This window comes from Monodelphis domestica, chromosome 1, assembly GCF_027887165.1.
Source record: "Monodelphis domestica isolate mMonDom1 chromosome 1, mMonDom1.pri, whole genome shotgun sequence".
Classification (NCBI taxonomy): Eukaryota; Metazoa; Chordata; class Mammalia; order Didelphimorphia; family Didelphidae; genus Monodelphis; species Monodelphis domestica.
In genome coordinates, this window is record NC_077227.1 from 56,922,591 (window position 1) to 56,941,894 (window position 19,304).

Here is a 19,304-nt window from a genome sequence, read left to right on the forward strand (position 1 = left end):
TAAGGCTTATGATCTTTCAATCCAGGGCCTTAAACAGGGATTTAGAGGCCAGGTTTTTTGATGTGTCCTCTCAATCTGACCCACAGAGGGCAAGGCAAGACTGATTTATTAAATGTTAGGTAAAGCTCTTGCTTGAGATGCTGCCCTGAGGCATAAAGTCTATAGGCATGAAAAGATTTTTTTTTTGGGTAGTATTCAGATGTGTACAGTCTTGGCTCCAAATCTCAGATGACCATGAAAGAGTTAAAGTTAAAAGCCACATCTTTGGGTAACTTGGTGGCATGAACCCCAAGAGATAAAGCCTATAAAAGTCCTCCATTTGACAAACTTTTAAAAAAAAATTTAGAGAATTAGAATTAGTGATATTCTGAGAGTAGGATGCAGGGTATGGTTTCTTGTCCTATAATTCCTCTTTTGACTTATTTAGTCTCTTTCTTGTTAAGCACTATCAAAGCATCTTCCATTAAGTTAGATTGACAGAGAATTGAGGTGCTGCTAGCCTAATCAAGTGTGTGGTCACATCTGAAATCTGAGGAGTAGCTGCTTCTTGGAGTTGTGAGCAGAATGCAAGAATCTCAAAATGTTCTCGTAATATCTTAAACTAGTTAATATTGCAGAATAAAAATTCTGACCCCCATGAGCTCTGCCAGTAGGTGTGTGGCCTTGGGCATATCACTTATTTTTGCTGAACTTTAGTTTCCTCTTTTGTAAGATGAGGTCTAAGACTAGATGACTACTGAGGGCTCGTCCAACTCTTGGGTTCTGTGATCTCTAAGCTCCCTTCAAACTCTAGAATTCTGTGGTTCATTAGAAACATCCCCATGGAATGCTCCTTGAGGTCAGGGACCGTTTCATTTTTTGTCTTTGGATGTCCAGTGCCTGGAATATAAATAAGAGACACTTTAATATATACTTGTTGATTGATGGATGGATATTCTGAGAATCAGAATCATAACTCAAGATTCTTTAGCCCAGGAAAAATAACACAAATGAGGTCCTCAATTTAGCCAGAACTGGAGGTTGTTGTGGTGGGCATGACAGCATCATGTAAAAGGGAGACAGAGTCTCAAGGACACTTATACAAAGCTTCTGCAACAGGGAGACGGAGAGAAGGAACGGAAACAGCGTAATTACCTGTGACCATGTCATAAATGGAATTGAATAGAAGCAAAATAATTTAGTTGTCATTTCTTAATTACTTTGAAAGATAGATAGAGAATTTATCAAGTGCTTACTAGGAGTCAGTTACTATGCTAATCTGAGAATAAAAATACAATAAAACAAAATGGACTCTACTCTCAGGGAATAGATATTCTAACAGGGGAAGACTTCATATGAAGGGGAAGCAGAAAAATAGGACAGGGTAAGGTCGTTGGTGAGGAGGAGGAGAAGCAAGAAGAGTGAGTCCACCTGGGAGGTCCTTTATTTCATCGGCAACTAGCATTCCTTCCATTAACTGTTGCTAATGATAATATTACTAATAATAACTCACATTTATATCACCCTTTAAGATTTGCAAATTACTTTGTATATCTTTTAATAGCTCCCTATTGCCAGCTTCCTGAGGTTCAAATTCTTAAACCTGGCATTCAAGGTCCTCACAACAACCTTATAATGTAGGCTAATTCCAGCCACTTTATAAGGGGTTGGACAAAAAAAAAGTTATCACCAGGTGGCTGGCCTTTTTGTGGGTCACCTAGCCAGGTGGGTCATGATCTTTTCTGACAGACTCAAAGAGTAGGATCCATTGGCATAAATCTTGCCAATTCAGGTTCACTTCTATAATATGATGAAGCATACTTTGGTTGTTGTGTAGTTATTTCTAGTCATGTTCAACTCTTCATGATCCCATTTGGAGTTTTCTTATCAGATCCTAGAATGGTTTGCCATTTCCTTTCCCAGCTCATTTGACATATGAGAAAACTGAGGCTGACATGGTTTAGTGGCTTGTCTAGGGTCACACAGCTAGTAAATGTCTGTGGCTGGATTTGAACTTGGGAAGATGAATTTCCAGGACTGGCTTTCTGTGTGTTATGGTACTATGAAGGTGTCCTGTGGGGAGCTTTAGTTGTGAGAGTGTTTATCATTATTTCATCATAAAAACACGCCTTTTAAAAGAACTTTATAAGCCAGAGGATGATGCGATGTTTTATATTAACCTTTTAAGTGTATTCTATAAGGTGGCTGCCTCCTTTGCTTCCTCCCTTTGGGGATTTTAGTGGCAATTTGAGATACAGCCATCAGAACCATTCACAGTATTACAAGGTCAAGGCATTTTGCATTTTGACAACAAAGGGAGATTTGAGCACTTTGTAGTTTGTGATGTTGTGAAGCATACAAAAAAAATAAAGATTCAACCATCCCTATAGTCAAGAAGGTTATTTGCGGTGAATGAAGCAATAGAAAAATATTCTGTTGGGAGTCATTGACAATAGAAGCAAGAATGCCTATAGGAAAGCTTCTAAAATCCTGACCAAGGGATCATCTGGGTGATTCCTGTCTCCTGGCAAGGTTGTCATGTGACTCTAGAAGGTTGTAGGATTTTGGGGGGCTGGTTTTGTTTCCTTGGGCCCTTGAAGAAGATGTAAGTGTTCTCTTCAAGAATAGAGAGCTTCCATTTAAAAGCACAAAGTTGTCAGGGGATTGGGTGCTGACTGCTGGCTTCTTTCAGTGGAGGGGATTACCAGGGGTTACTTTGGCATGAATTTGTAGAGGGACATTTTCTTGGAATTTGCTTCGTGCTTCATCTCTGGACTGGGTGCCAGTGTGACGGCATTAGATGAGAGCGGGCTGGTTTAATCCTTTGCTTAACTTGATCCTTTTGGCACAGCTAGGGGCATTTCCAAAGATAAAATCTGTCAACAGAGGCTAAGTCCTAATCAAACAGACAGGGTGCTGACTTGGAGAGGCTTGGAGCTGATGCAGGAGAAAGGATGGCATTGTGAGAGCTTCAAGTTTTAAAATGGCTTGAAAGGAGGTTGGAGGATGGGCAAAGAGTGGAATCATGTTGGGAAGACTTTGACTTCTGCTGGCCATGCAGAGGACCAGACCCCAAATTTTCATTTTGAACTTTAATCCACCTATGGATTACTCTGAGCACACTTGTGTTTTTAGGAGAAAGAAACTTACTTCTTAAGAAATGCTTATGATTCATCCAATCTTCCTCACTCTGAGATTCTTATAGAGTTCTTGCAGAACTCTAAACCAATTCACTTAAACAAATGTTAAGGTCCTACTGTGTGCATTTACTATATACTAATGGGGTGTATAGGGTGTTCAGGGAGGACAATCACTCTGGTTGGAGGTGATTATCTAGATTTTTTCAGGGCTGATCATCCACCCTTGGGGTCCACCTTTCATCCAACTCTCACATGGCTCCAAGAAGTCATAGTATTTGCTGTGGCCACTCCATAAAACCTCAGCAGATGTACTAAATCAGTTTGAAGGTATCTTTCAGGATTTTAGCCTATTGGTGAACTATGGCAATGTCTATGCCAAATGTGTTGAGACTTCCCCGAGTATCATGAGTGGATGAGAATAATCTGTGCCAATGGCTATGAAGACCTGTGGGACACTTAGAACTTGGTCAGACATCAAAGATGCCAAAGTCATCCACTGAACCAAAGTCATCTCCAGTCACGTGGATGTCTGTGGAAGAAAGAGTAACATCGATGGTGTTGTGCAACTCTGAATCACTTTGATTCAATCCATCCTGTGTCATTGATTCTCTTCAACAATGAGGGATGGACAACAACAATAACAACTGTATACTACTCATTGTTTTCTGTTTCAAACATCTAAATCTTTATCTCTACATTTGTTCAAACGTTTATCAAATATCTGATATATACAGGAGGGACAGATACTGCATCAAAGCACCCACCTACTTTCATGAACTATGAAGCAGCTAGGTGGTACAAGAGTTAGAATGTTATTATTTTTGGAATCAAGAACTGAATTTGAATCCTGCCTCAGACAGGTAGTAGCTCTATGACAGGACAAGTCATTTGACCACTCTCTACCTCAGTTTTCATATCTATTGCATGAAGATAATAACAGCACCTACCTGAGGATTAAATAAGATAATCTATGTAAAGCTCTTTGCAAACATTAAAGTGCCATATTAAATCTATAATAGCAATGATAATAATAGCAGTAATAATAAATAGCTCCTTGAATGTAGGGACCCATGAGGCTTCTGCCTGAGGCATGTAGAAATCCCCTTAACTATCAGGTTTGGAAGGATAGTAGTTATTGGGAATGCATATGTGGAAATAAAATGGACAAATGAGGGTGGGTTGAAGAATATGATGTCTAATAGCTTTCTTTCTTCCTTCCTGAGATATTTTCATCCTGTTAAGTCAGTAAGTTTTTGGACTATCTGGCCAACCCTTTATGAGATGCTTTGGAGATTGCATAAGAAAGGTGGAATATGGTCTCCATATTCAAGGAGCTGTTTATTATTATTGCTATCATTGGTGGTTTTTTAGTTTTCTGTCCAAGGAAGTTATTCTGAAAATTCTGAGCTGGAGAAAGAAGAACAGGAAGGATTACTTTAGTTGGGGGTGATTCAGGGCCAATAAAGAGCATTGGCAAGAAAGGGAATGAGGGCTCCTCCCTGGAACAGGCAAAACCCAGAGAGGCACATCCATGAGACTGTAGGATTTATGACTAGAAGGAACCTCAGGGATCCTGGACCTCATTTTATGGCAGTCAAAACTGAGGGTCCAAAATGTGAAATGATTTTGTTTTGAGTTCACACAGGTAGTTTTTGGTAGCAAAACTGAGATTCAGAGTGAGATTCAAAACTGAAATACAAATTCAATACCCTTTCTATTATATCACACTGATTTCTGGGAAAGTTGAATACTGGAATTAATTCTGGGCAGACAGTAAAATGGAAAAGACTTATTGTCAGAAAGCCTAGTTGGGATTGATGAAGTTGATGGTGTCAAGGCAGGGGCTAGATAAAAATTAAAGGCAACATCAAGGTTTCCTAGAAGGATGCCTTATTAGCTAAAGCTAGCTGTCAAATGTGTTTAAAAGAAACAGTTTGGATCTGTTTTTGGGAAACCCTAAGGGAGCATGGAGGTTTAGGAAAAAAAAGCCTTTAGTCGTTAAGCAGTTGATATTTTGTCTAGGAGGCAATGGAAGACTTTTAAGAAAGTAGGTTTGACAGAGTTTTATCTGTGTTTCATCAACATCATAGGTCCAGTGATTTAAATCCTTAGAATCAATGAGTCTCAGCAACTGATTGAGTATGGGAATTGTGAGGGAGAGGGAAGGCAATCACCAAGATTGTGCACATAGATGACTGTAAGGATAGTAATGCCATCCACAGAAAGGAGGAAGTTTGAAGGAGGAATGGATTTGGGAGAACAGAATGACTTCCATTTTGGAACTATTTAGTTTCAATTGCTTAGGGAGATATCAGACAGGCTGATGGTCACCCAGGACTGGAACTTAGGAGAGAGGTTAGATCAGGGTGTTCTCAGTGTAGAAATTTGGGAGATACTGAGATTGCCAAATGAAAGGAGGGTGTATAAGAGAGAAGAGGACCAAGGACAGAGTTTTAGGGGATGCCAATCCTTAATGAGATGATGATGTTGATGATGGTCATGAAGACTGAGACCAGTGGTCAGACAGACAAGGAATGTACCAAAAAAGAGCAGAAACCACATGAAGGAGCAAGTGACCAGGAGGATGTGATTGTCAACAGTATCAACAGCTTCAGGATAGTTAAGGATAATAACTGAGAAGATGCCAGTGTATTAAATCATTAAAATAATTGTTGGCCTTGGAAAGTATAGATTTCTTAGTAAGATACTGATTGAACTGTATCAGAAGTTCTTAAGTCAATGAACCCTTGGAGGTCCCCTGAACCCTTTCAGGAGGCTACCCACAAGGTCAAATTATCTTTGTAAAAATACTAACATTATTTGACTACTACAATATTCCCTCCTTTTCTGACTACTTATCTCTGTAAGGCTGGATTTTCTTCATATATTTTATCCAAAACAACATATTGCAACACATTGAATGTCAAAGCAGATATGAGTATCCAGGTGTCTTCTATTATACCAAACATCAAAGAGATTTGCAAAAATATATAAAACAATGACATCCTTTTCACTGCATTTTTTGGTTTGTTTTGGAAAGCAGTTGCTTTTCACAAAAATGTTATGTTAATATGCAATGGATTTGTTATCATTTTAAAATTAATTCATAAATACATATTTTAAAATTTCATCACCTGCATTTCTGATATATTAAATGCCTATATACTATAACTTGCTCCAGCAAAAGCTCTTTGGGGTCCTCAACCATTTTCAAGAATGTAAAGGTGTCCTGAGACCAACATGTTTGAGAATTACTAGAAGAGGTGACTTCTGAGATCCCTCTTAACAACCTTAGGAGGTAGGAGATATTTTTATCCACATTTTACAGATGAGCAGAGTCACGTGGCTAGTAAGTGTCTGAGGCTGGATTTGAACTCAGGACTACCTGATACTGTGCCTAGCAGGGAGACCCAATTAGGAGACTGCTGCCTCTTCCCCACATGAGAGGAATAAGTTTGTTAAACTAATCTTTGTTGCTAAATGCAGAATGGAACTCACTTTTGAGAGACGGAGGATTATACTGAAGTTATATCCTAGGTAATTCCATGATGGGAGAAGAGGATGGACTGGTCTTTTCGACGAGGGCAGCAAATGACAGATACACAGCGGGTTTGTTTTCTTGGTACTCTCAGAGCATCAGGAGAAAGTGAAGAAGATCTTCAAAGCATTGGGTGAAATCATAGGAATGACACAAATTTTACTGGGTGGTCAGGCATGGATGATCTACAAGTTGCATTATTGAAGCAGCTTCCAAATCAGTGAAGTCACAGATCTGTTTTTGAATATTTGAGTTTCTTGGCAATAATAATAATAATGCCTTGCATTGATGTAGCATTCAACTTTGCAAAGCACTTCATATAGATGTTATCTCACTTGATCCTAATAACAAACACTTATGAAACCAATGTTATAACTCTCTCCATTTTGCAGATGAGAAAACTGAGTTTCAGAGAAAATAAGGGACTTGATCAAAGCCATGTAATTAACAAGGGTCTGATGGAGGATTCAAACTCAGGTCTTCCTGAATCTGAGTTCATTTGCTATTCCAAGTCTTATTCTTATTCTAAAAAAGTTATAAAATAGATCCTCTCCTCCAAATCATTACAGAAATTCTGGGTTAGATTCATGCTGTGGGTGGTTGTAAAGTCCACATTTATTTTAAGAAATGGGAAACAGGTGGTCATTTTTGGATGGACAGAATCAAAGGCACTGACCCCTAGTTGTTGAGCTGCCTCCAAGAGATGATACTAATACTTGCAGTCAGATAGGAACTCAGAAAAATTTGAAAAAAGCTCATGTCTGGAATCAGCTCCCAATCCTCAAAGAGTTAAGTCAGAGCAGTTCTTTTACCATTTAATTTGTTTTCATCTTTGTTCTTAAAAAATAGTACTTAAAAAAATCACATTTCATTAATGTGCCAGTTCAGATTTTTCCCCCTTGTCAGTTCAGCAATCAACAGTAATAAAAACTCTGATGTAAAATTTTCATACATTCAAAGTAGTATAAAGGCATTAAAAGAAAACCCTCTAAAACATTTTCCATTTTTGTTTCACTTATCAGGTGTTACATATCAGGTTATTATTTACCCAGATAAAACACACTGAAAAGTGATAGAAGTTGGTAGAGTGCCTATGAACCAATTACTCAGATGTTGTTTTTTCCTTTCTGACCATCATGATTAGATTGAGCAGAACTACAAGATCACAGAGATGCTGAAATAACTGAGGACTGGGGGCGGGGGGATGATCCACATTTGCTGTTGTCTGGCCAACCTGTACAAAACATCACCTCTACCAACAGCTAAGGTGTATTGACGGGAGTTCATTTAACATATGGTGAGAGTGTTCATCCTTCAAGCTTATGGAGTTGAGCCAAAGACATACATAAAGTAGTCTATCATGAAGAAGTGATTTGTTAGTTGACATAGTGGATAGAACATGGCACCTGGAATCTAGAAGACCCGAGTTCAAATCCAACCTTAGACACTTATTAGCTGTGTGAGCCTGAGTAAATCACTTAACATTGTTTGTCTCGATTTCCTCATTTGTCAATAGTCACTAGAAGAAAACGGTGAATCAGTCCAGTATCTTTGCCAAAGAAAATCCCCAAAGGGTTACAAAGAGTTGGACATAACTGAAAAATGCCTGAACTATGGATAGAGTGCTGAACTTGGGAGTTGGGAAGATTTGAGAGCAATTCCTGCTTCAGACACTTAGTAATTATATGATTTGGGGCAAGTCATTTAATCTCTCAATGCCTCAGTTTTCTCATCTGTAAAATGGAGATAATAGTATTTCTCTCTTAGGCCTGAGCATTAAGTAAGTTAATATATGTAAAGGACTTTGTAAAGCTTAAGACACTACAAATGCTAGCTTTAATCTTTTTTGCTTTGACTTTCTAAATGATCCCAAACCATTTCTTTATTTTACATTTAATTTTTTCAATTATATGTATACAAAATTTTTTAACATTTGTTTTTTTGAATTAAAAGACCCAAATTCTCTCCATCCCTCCTCTTCGCTCTCTTTCAGAAGGCAAGTAGTTTTATATAGATTATACACATGCAACCATGCAAAACATTTTTATATTAGCCATGTTACAAAAGAAAAGGCAGATAACCCTATAATAAAGAAAGTTTAAAAAAGATCTGCTTTGATCTTCATTCAGATTCCCTCCATTGGTTCTTTCTCTGGAGATGGACAGCACTTTCCATGATAAATCCATCAGAATTGTCCTGGATCATTGTATTACTGAGAATAATGAAGTCTTTCACAGTTGATCATTATTATACAGAATGGGTGTTACTGTGTACTGTGTTCTACTGGTTCTGCTCATCTCATTTTTTATCAGTTCATCTATGTCTCACGCAGTTTTTCTGAAAGCACCCTGCTCATAATTTTTATAGAATAATAAAATTCCATAACAATCACATATTACCACTTGTTCAGCCATTCCCCAATTGATGGACATCCCCTCAGCTTCTAATTATTTGTTACTGCAACAAAAAAGCTGCTCTAAATATATCATACTTCTAGGTCCTTTCTCTTTTTCTTTGATCTCTTTAGAGTATAGACCTGGTAGTAGTACTGCTGGGTTAGAAAGTATGCATAGTTTTAATAGCCTTTTGGTCACAACTCCAAATTATTCTCCAGAATGGTTGGACCAGTTCATTACTTCAACAGTAGTGCATTAGTGTCCCAATTTTCCCACATTCCCTTCAACATTTGTCATTTTTCAACATTAGCTGTTTATTATTATTATTATTATTAACTTTGATATACATATTTAGCATAAACAGCAATGCCTTTTTTTGTTTTTGTCAGCTTTGGTAAATGCAGTGTTCTTGAAGAATGGATTTTCCAGAGAAGTTGAAACTTACTCATTTTAAGGCTCAAACTTTCATTTTGAAAATCTTTTATGGAAAACTTTCCATTTAAGCAAATAATATCAACAGTTGTATATTAAGTTAGGCCAACTAAATAGAAGACACCAATGCTAGGTAGTAGGTTCATAAACTTAAAGTCATAAAATTTAAAAATATGAAATTAAAAATTTAATCTTTGCCCTCCAGTAGATTACATTCTGATAATAATAAAATAATATGTTGTTCAGTCATTCCTGACTTTTTCCAACCTTATGGACCATATTGTCTTTGGGGTTTTCTTGAAGGATACTGGATTGGTTACTTCTCCAGTGGATTAAGGCAAACAGAAATTAAGTAACTTGCCCAGGATCTTACAGCTATTAAGTGTCTGAGGATGGATTTGAACTTGGGTCTCCTAAGGATAATATAGCTGATACCAATTTAATGCTTTAAGGTTTTCAATGGCTTACCTAAATTGATCCTTCAATTCTAGTTCTCCATCTGTAATGCCATGTTGCCTTCCTAATACCTATACCCAAACAGGTATAACATGAAGTAGGTGTGATGAAGACAAAGAAGCCAATGTTTGGTGCCTAGGAATATTTGAAAGGGGAGAGAACACTTTTGTCATGGGGATGGGGAGAACAGGAAGGGTTGCATCCAGTAAGAGGTGCCTAATTGAGCCTTAAAGGGAAGCCAAGGATTCTGAAAAGTGAAGATGGGAGTGGGGGGTGGAATGCATTTTGGAGAAAAAGAATTATTTATACACTTTAAGGGTGTCAGGGCAAGTTAGGGGAACAGCTGGTGGAGGGTCTTACATGCCAGGTTGAGGAATTTTCATTTTATCCTAAACTCCAGGATAGAGGTTCTTAATCTGGGGATCTACAATTAAAACAATTTTTATTTCATTACTGCTATGCAGATGGAAAGTTTGCAACAACTGAGCTACATTCCCAGCATCCTTTTAAGTTATGTCCTCATTTTACATGAGGATGATTGGGAGATTAATTTGGCTGAGACCCACTCTGTGGAGCCCTTTTTTCAGAGCTTGTGCTTTTGGTAAAGTGCTGCAGGTGTGAGTCTCTGTCTCTCTTTGCTCTGCTCGCTTGACTGAAAAAACCTTTTTTTTCTTTTCCTCTCTTTTGATTTAGTATTAAAAATCCTATATATTTTTAAATACTAGGAGTATTTATTCATTTTTACTCCTACACTGCATTGAAATAGAATTGGTTTCTTTGACCTGGCAATATTAGTACTAAGTCTATATCCTAAGGAGATTAAAGATAGAGGAAAAGGACTTATGTGTACAAAATATTTATAGCAGCTCTCTTTGTGGTGGCAAAGACCTGGAAACTGAAGGTATGTCCATCAATTGGGGAATGCCTGAACAAGTTGTGGCATAGAATAGTAATGGAATACCATTGTGCTATGAGAAATGATGAACAAGATGATCACAGTAAAACCTGGAAAAATATATGATATGCTGCAAAGTGAAATGAGCAGAACCAAGAGAACACTGTACATGGTAACAGAAATAATGCATGCTGATCAACTATGAGTGACTTAACTATTATGAGAAATGCAAAGATCCAAGACACCTCCAAGGGACTCATGATGAAAGAAGTTATCCACTGCCATAGAAGGAACTGAGAGAGTCTGAATGCAGATTGAAGCTTATCATTTTCTACTTCATTTCCTTCATGAGTTTTTTCTTGTATAAGAGATATATTTCTTCTTTCACAATATGATAAACATGGAAATATATATGAGTACACGTATAACCTATATCATACTACCTGTGTGTGTGTGGGGTGGGCAGAGTACATGGGTTGAAAAAGTCATAAAATCTAAAATTGTTATGAGTAAAAAATAAAGAAAGGAAAAAGTCATAGAATTCATTTCCTGTGTAATCTTAAATTTTTTATTTTATGTATTTAAAAATATTCTGATGTATCCTAAAGTTTAGCCAGTCTGCTAGTGGGGTTCATGATACAAAAAATAGATTAAGAACTCTTAGCTTAGAGGCACTAGGCAGTTATTAAAGATTTTTTGTTTTCAGATGTGATATGGTTAGATGTGTCTTAGGAAGAATATTTTGCCAGCTGCATTAAGTATAAGAACTAATCCTGCCCAATAAAATGGAGCATCCTGAACATATTTCACCCTTTTTCTTGATGACTTAGCATCAACTTTCTGGATAAAGAGGTAGAATGAGAATCTCTAGTACTTCCCTAGAGATAGTGATGTGCCTGGGGCTGTTTGTAGATTTCAAAGAAGAGGTAAAACTTGATGTGAGCCTTGAAGGATGGGTAAGAATTGAATATTCCTTTGGTGAAAAAGCAGGGGGTAGGGGATAGATGCACTTACTGGACTTGGCTTTCTCTGGGGTGTCTTACAAGTCTCTGATTGACTGTGGCAGCAGGGAGTTAACAGCCAACAAGAATCTGATGGGGCTACCACTGACAAGGTGATAATGAGATTAGTGCCTTCTGATTCTTTTATTAGCATGTAGCCAAAGAATCCTTTGGGCATATCAGGACATAATGCTAGGACTTAAGGGGCACTGTCTTTTGGACAGAGGTTTAGGTGTCTGATGTTCTGTCAGAAATGGTTTTTTTCTTTTTAAACTTTACATACACACAGATTTATTTCATATAAAGTAAAAATGAATTCATTTGGATCTCACCAAGGTGGGACTTAGTATGATTTAGACCCAAGCTAGTTTGAAATTTACCTTTTCCATATTGTTGAGCATTTGCCAAGAAAATCAGTAGCTTAAATGTTGTTTCAGTGGCGATATTTAGACTACTTAAGAGAACAATTTGTTTTTAAGGACTTTCAGGATAACTTACATACAAATAATTAATAAAGTGGTGAGAAACCATTCTTAGCTATTCTTCAAATCAAGCCCTCAGTCATACCTGGCATGCTTTATTTGCCTAGCTTGCATATATGCACTTCAAAAATCATAAAACCACAACTTCTCAAAAAATATTCTATAATTCATATTTTTCATTAGTACAGACTGGCCTCCCCTCCCAATTAGTATAAATAAGTGAGGTTTGATTGATTGTTTTTTTACTGAGTGGTGGTTTCCACCTAAATCTGAGCCAAAAGATTGGGTTAGGTGGGGACAAAGAGTGGAGTGTGTGTGTGGCTGATTTAGAAACCTTTTAACCAGAGCTCCCAGAGTCATCATTCCCAAACAAATGAGTGGCCTGTTGGTTTTTGTCTGCACTTCCCAAACATTATTCTGGAAGGCTTTTTTTTTCTTTTTTGGTCTTTGTAAATGATAGATGAAGTCACTCCTTTTTACTCAGGCTCAGTTTGCACATCTGGAGAATGAAAGGGTTGGGGGCATGATTGCCAAGGTCCCTCCTGGCTTTAAATCCTATAATCCTATATATGGTCAAGAGCTCACATGCCTGTTTTCTTTGGAGGAGTTAGGCATTTTTTCCTCTGATTCTTTTAACCTACCAGAAGGCCTCACAATTTCCCTTATCCTAGTCAACTCCTGTGTCTTTAGGCTCTGGTAAGGATTTAAGAACAAATGATAGAAGAGTGAGTCATAGAATCACTGAGCTGGAAGGACCTCAGAAGTCATCAGCCTGAGCTCTGGCTCTATGTCTCACTGTGAGAATCTCTCTCCAGTCTCTCTTTCTCAATAAATGGACATCCAACCTTAGAGTCAGAGGACATGGGTACAAGGTGAAGGCACTTCTATTGAACTCAGAGGACTTATTTCTGAAGTAGCCTTATTCCATGTGGGGAGGACTTAAATCCAGAGAATCCTGTGGGGATTATAAAAATGGAAGTTCTAAAAAGACTCAGGGCCTCTGGGCTTCTGGTGTTTTATCTCAGGAAGGTACAACAATAATAAGTAGAATTTTTATAATCCGTTAAGATTTGCAAAGTGAGTTATGTTTAGTTTTTCATTTGTCTTCACAGTGGCCCTATGAGGAAGGCATTATTATTACCACTCCCATTTTCCTGATGAGGAGACTAAGGGCTCAGAAAAGTTGAGCAAATTTCCAAGTGTCCCCTAAATATAAAGTGTCTCAGAGTATTCAACCTGAGATATTCCTTTTTCCAAGTCCAGCCACTCTAACCTCTCTGAGATGCTGCCTTTCTGGGATGTACCCATCTTAGAAGAGTTGGATGATGGGGGTGGGAGGGAGAGTTGGCAAAAAGGAGAGGAGACAGGCTTGACAATTCAGAGATTGCTTTAGGCTCTATGCTCAGGGATGAGAGAGGCACAGGGGATCTTAAGGCATCCTTCATGACTCTTTCTAAGGAAAAGAGACCATGATTTAGAGCACATACTTCTCTATGGTAATACAGATTCGGTTTTAGGAGAGAGATTTTTATTTAAAGGAAGACAAAAGATTCAGCAGCCACTTATATGCAAAAGCAACCCCTCTTTACCACTCCATCTCTCTCTGAACCTTGGCTCATATCCATTTTCCATTGTATAGGCGGAGAAAAAAACCAAGGGCCAAATAAAGGAGCATATATTTTGTATAAAAGGAAGAGTAAACAACTTATTCAGGAGAGATCTGGGTTTGAAAATTTCCTCTACATTGACTGTGTGAGCTTCAGTTTCCCCATCTCTAAAATGGATGTGATAGTATCTCTGAGGATCAAATGAAATATTTATAAAATGTTTTGCAAATCCTATATCAATATCTGCCATTATTATATCATTAACCACCATGAAAATAATAATAGTGACTGTCCTTTTGCCAAGACCATAGTAAGTTGATATGCTTTCCATCGAATATAAGAATGCACAGAAACTTCTAGAACTCTTGTTACATTTCTTCCAAATTGGATCCCCATATCTTGCTAGTTGGAGCTCATTAGTCTCCATCGGCCAAGCTGGTTTAGCTCCCCCAAGAATAACTACTAGATGGTTTCTGTCCAAAAGAAAGTAAGTATGGAAGAGAAAAAGGAAGAAAAAAAAGATGAGGACTGTGAGTGAAGCAAGAAGAAACAAAAATAAGAACTGGACAAGTAAATAGTAGTATCAAATAATGTTAAAGTATGGTGATTCTTCATCTTTTATCTCTAATTAGTCACCAGGCCTGCCTCTATACTAACCCTTAGATCCATTCTCTTCTCTCCATTCTCATAGTCACATTTCACATGGCCCCCATTACCTTTCTCTTGGATTAGCTCCATAACAAATGATTGAATGAATGAATGAAAAAAGCATTTATTAAGTGCTTATTATGTTAAGTGATGAGGATACAAATGTAAAAAGTAAAATAATCCCTACCCTCAAATAGCTTGCATTCTAATAGAGGAATATAACACACAGAAATGCATGGTGTCTAGGGTAGTGTTTTGGTCAGGGATGTCACAGGCAATACATGGCCATCTATTGACATAACTTTCCAACATTTGATTACTGTTCCTTCCCAAAGTTATAAAAGAAGTAAAAATCAGTAAAGGAATAGAAGAGGGAGAGAAGAGCAGGGGAAGATAAAGGGCATGGGATCATGGCCTTTAATTGGTCTGGTGGCTGCTCTTCTTCCAGTCTATCCCCCACCTATCCATCTTCCTCTAGAGTGCCAATATCTTGCCAAAGCCCATGCCCCACCATATTATTCCTTAAGAATCATCAGTGGTCCCCCTTTGACTCTAGGTTAAAATATAAATCCACTAGCTTGACATTTGATAACTTTACAATGTCTTCAGCATATTTTCCTCAGTTTATTGTGTTATGCCCCTTTATGCACTTTTCCCATCCAAACTTGCCAGCCTGTTGTTCGTTGGAATTGACATTCCATCTTAATTCCATATGCTTTTTGCCTTTTATAGACCATCCTAAATGCTTGAAATGACTCTCAAGTCATTACTTCCTCTTAGAATACTTAGTTTCTTTCAAGGCTCAGTTCAGGTTCTACATTTTCCTGATACTCTAATTATTAATGCTTTCTTCCTCACCAAATTATTTTGTACTTACCATTGACATGTGGTACCACTCCCCACTGGAAACCATAAACTTCTTGAGGGCAAGAACTATTTTTTAGTTTTGTCTTTATGTCTCCAGTGAATTGCACATATCAAGTGCTTGATAAGTACTTGTCGAATTGAATTGAATTAGACTTTATATATAACTCCTCTGTCTTAATGGAATGCCCTGTTGTGGTATAGAGGTCACTCATGGATCTCAGGGGCTTTGCCAATAGAGTGCAGGCTCTGTCAGGAATAATTTAGAATATTGAGAAGATAATATATTGTAAATCTCACTTACTTATCTTGGTGGGAACATGCTCATTGTTTGGTTGACTTAAGATGCCATATTTTTCAGACTTCACTATCTGATCCAACAATAACTAAAACTAGCATTTATATAGCACTTTAAAGTTTGCAAAGCACTTTACAACAACCATTTCAGGTAGGTTCTATTTTGACCACTACTTTATAGATGAAGAAACTGAGGTAGGTTAAGGGACTTGCTGAGGCCACTCAACTTCCTAGCATCTGAGGTCAGATTTGATCTCAGATCTTCCTTATTTCAGGGTTGGTGCTCTACTCACAGTGCCACTTCCTTGCCTTTAATTCAGTCCAATCATCAGTAATCATTAATAGCATTTCTAGATGGTTTGGAATACATAGATAAAATGAAAACCAAACCAAACCAAAACAACAAAGAGTTTCCAAGTTCTTTGGTAATAGGAATATCTACATTAAGGACATATTGATGTATGTGACATCTTCACAGGACTTTATATGTTTATCAAAACATTTTTTTGTGTATTACTCAAATATTCACTGGATCTATGATCTTATCAATTGGAGATCCTGCCAACAGTACAGGTTGCAACCCATTCATGACCGTCCATCCAGTGCAATTCTTCTCTCTGCACTCCGTTGCCACAGAGCATCCATCCAACATTTTGAAGGTCTTTCTCATTTGTTCCAGTCTCTGTAAGGGTACCACAGTAGGGCTGTCCTCCCATAATTCCTACCTCTTGCCATCTTCCCTTGCTATCATATATTTCCTTGCTATATTTTATCCCATCCATCCTTGGGATTTCTTGCCAGCTTGTTCATATCCATCATCCACCTCAGCATTGCCCTCTGTGTGATACTCATTTTTTTATTCTATTCCACATCTCATTGCCATATAGTAACACCAGCAGAATGTTGGCATGGAAAAGATGGGTCTTTGCTTTCATGGTTTCATTAAAGGAGTTATACGACTTCCTGAATGTCCTCATCCTGTTCAGACATATTTTCTCATTTCATTCCATATTGTAATCCTGAGGTAGGTAGGACAACTCGTTCTTCTAAGGAATATACCAGAGGGTTTATCTCAGTTTAATCCAGAGAAGTTAGATGCTTCAACACAGCTGGTGGCAGAATTGGAACCTGATCTCCATACTTTATGTCTACCATTTCCTCTCCCTTCCTACTTCTTTCCCTTAAGACTTGGCAGCTTTTTTCCATGTTGACTTATCCTCTTATATTTAAAAAATACATACATACATATATTTTTATTCAGTGAATTATCTCTGAATATTGATGTATTCTAAATAAAAATTGATGTACTCTGAATAAAACATATATATATGTGTGGACATATATATGTATGTATGTATTTTAAAAATTATATATAGAATTCTCTGAATAAAATATACACATGTGTGCATATACATATGTATGTATTTTAAAATTTATATATAATTATCTGAATAAAATATTTATACACATGTATGGACATATATGTGTATATATATATATATGTATATAAAATCCTCTGAATAAAAAACTTCAAATTGTTTATACTTGATCCAAGAGCAGAAATTCTGTGTATTTTCAACCAGGATATTGAGAAGAGGTATCATGGTATGATGGAAAGAACACTGGATTTAGAGTCAGAGGACATAGGTTTGGATCCTGACTTTGCTAGTTACTTCCTTGGAGACTTTAGGCAAGTCATTGGGCCTCAGTTTCTTCTTTTGAAAAATGAAGGTTTGGGATTAAATAATCTCCAGGGTTTCATGAGACTATTCATCTGTGACTTTATGAATAGATGCCTTTTATTAATGCTTGCATCCCTTGTAGTATACCTAATGAGGCACTGGGAGCCCAGTAGGTCTTTTATGGTTACTCATTGAATGATTGCTCAAAATCTTTCCCGTCTTTGTTGCCCCTTTTTTCTGAAATGAGTCCACTCTGAGTTCTGCAGGTTGGAAGCCTGGAGAGGTGGAGTGTGTTTCTGGCTGTATCAGACAACCAACTGGTTGTGTTAACATAGACACGTGGCATGGCTCTGACCTGTATTTTGCCTCTTGTTGTTAAAGCTGAATGACTTGCTAAAGGCGTCTTTCCTTCCTCCATTTATTTGTTTGGCTTTCCCCCCTCCCTACTCCCTTCATTTTGGAGCAGCTCAAGGAGTTGAACCCCATTTGCTGTTCAAAGTTATAATAAAGTCTTCAAAAGTCCCATTTTATGTTCTGATGGGGACATCCAAAGTATAGGCTTTCCTCTTCAACAGCTGATATCTGGCACCACAAAGATATCCACAGCATCAAGATAGCAGAGGAGGGTGGGAGAATAGCTGTCGTCCTACCTCGATATTAATTTATCTCTAATGGTTATGAAAAGAAAATGAAAAAAAAAGGAGGGATTGCTGCAGCTCTTCTGAAGTCCAGAATAATGGTTTGCCTTACAGAACTGCTTGCCTGACATGGCAGGGCTTCCTCATTTCAGTCTCTGGCTTCTCGTGATCTTCAAACTCAGTAAAATGGCTGTCAATCTATTTTAAGCGAGGAAAATTGAAGAGGGCTTTTGAGCAGTATTGGCTGGCTTAGTTATGCCAAGCGATTTCTTTGGATAGTAATAATAGGGGCTGTCTTCAGAAATATTTCAGACATAAATGACTAGTTTTAAAGTTTACTTTCCCCCCTGCCCCCCCACCTTCAACCATGCCACCTGCTTTTGGAATGCAAAGATGCCTTGCTTTCCATCGCCACCCTCCCATCCCTCACCCCCATTACTGGAGAGAAAGAATGGGATGTTAGAATGCAGCATCAAAGTTCTAAGCACCATTATCAGGAAAATTGTCAACCCAGGGGCAGGGGCTTTAACAAGTCTTTCTTTCCCTCCTTCTCCTTCTCCTTCTCCTTCCCTCCCCCCAAACCTCCCCTACCCCCAGCCCACCTCGGATAATTTATTTTTTAACCAGTTTTTACCAACCAAATGTTAACGCATATGCCTTGATTGCTAACCTCCTCTGGGCACCAAACCTGTTTTTTTCTTGAGTGCAATAAGTGATTATCCAACTCATGCTGCTCCAAAAAAGAGGTTTTGTTTTAATAAGCAGTTTGCAGTTTGGCACACAATGCTGAGGAAAGCAACATTATCTCTGGCAGTAAACTCTGCAGTCACTGCAAAGCTTGACAGGAAAATGATTGAGTCTGTTTGTTATACCTTTGTGGGGCTGCCACTGCTGCTGCTGATGGAAATGTTGCTATTTATTCAGCAATGCAATAACACTTCCTGTAATTTATGGATGCACATTCCCCAGATTACTAAAGGTAATATTGTTGACTAAAGGAAAGTATACGAATGGATAGTTTCAGTTGTTGCTGTCCTTATAAACGTGATTGACTGTTCAGTTTGCACAGGGAAGCATTTGCACAGGCCTCATCCCCCTTAACAATTACAGATTTCCTTTCCTCTGACAGTTACAAATAATATGGCTTGTCCTAAGTGGCAAAAAATTTACCGACTGCCACCCCCTTTCCCGGGAAACACTTTTGAGGAAGGCCCCAGACCCTTTGTCCTTCCCTGGGCATCTCCTGACC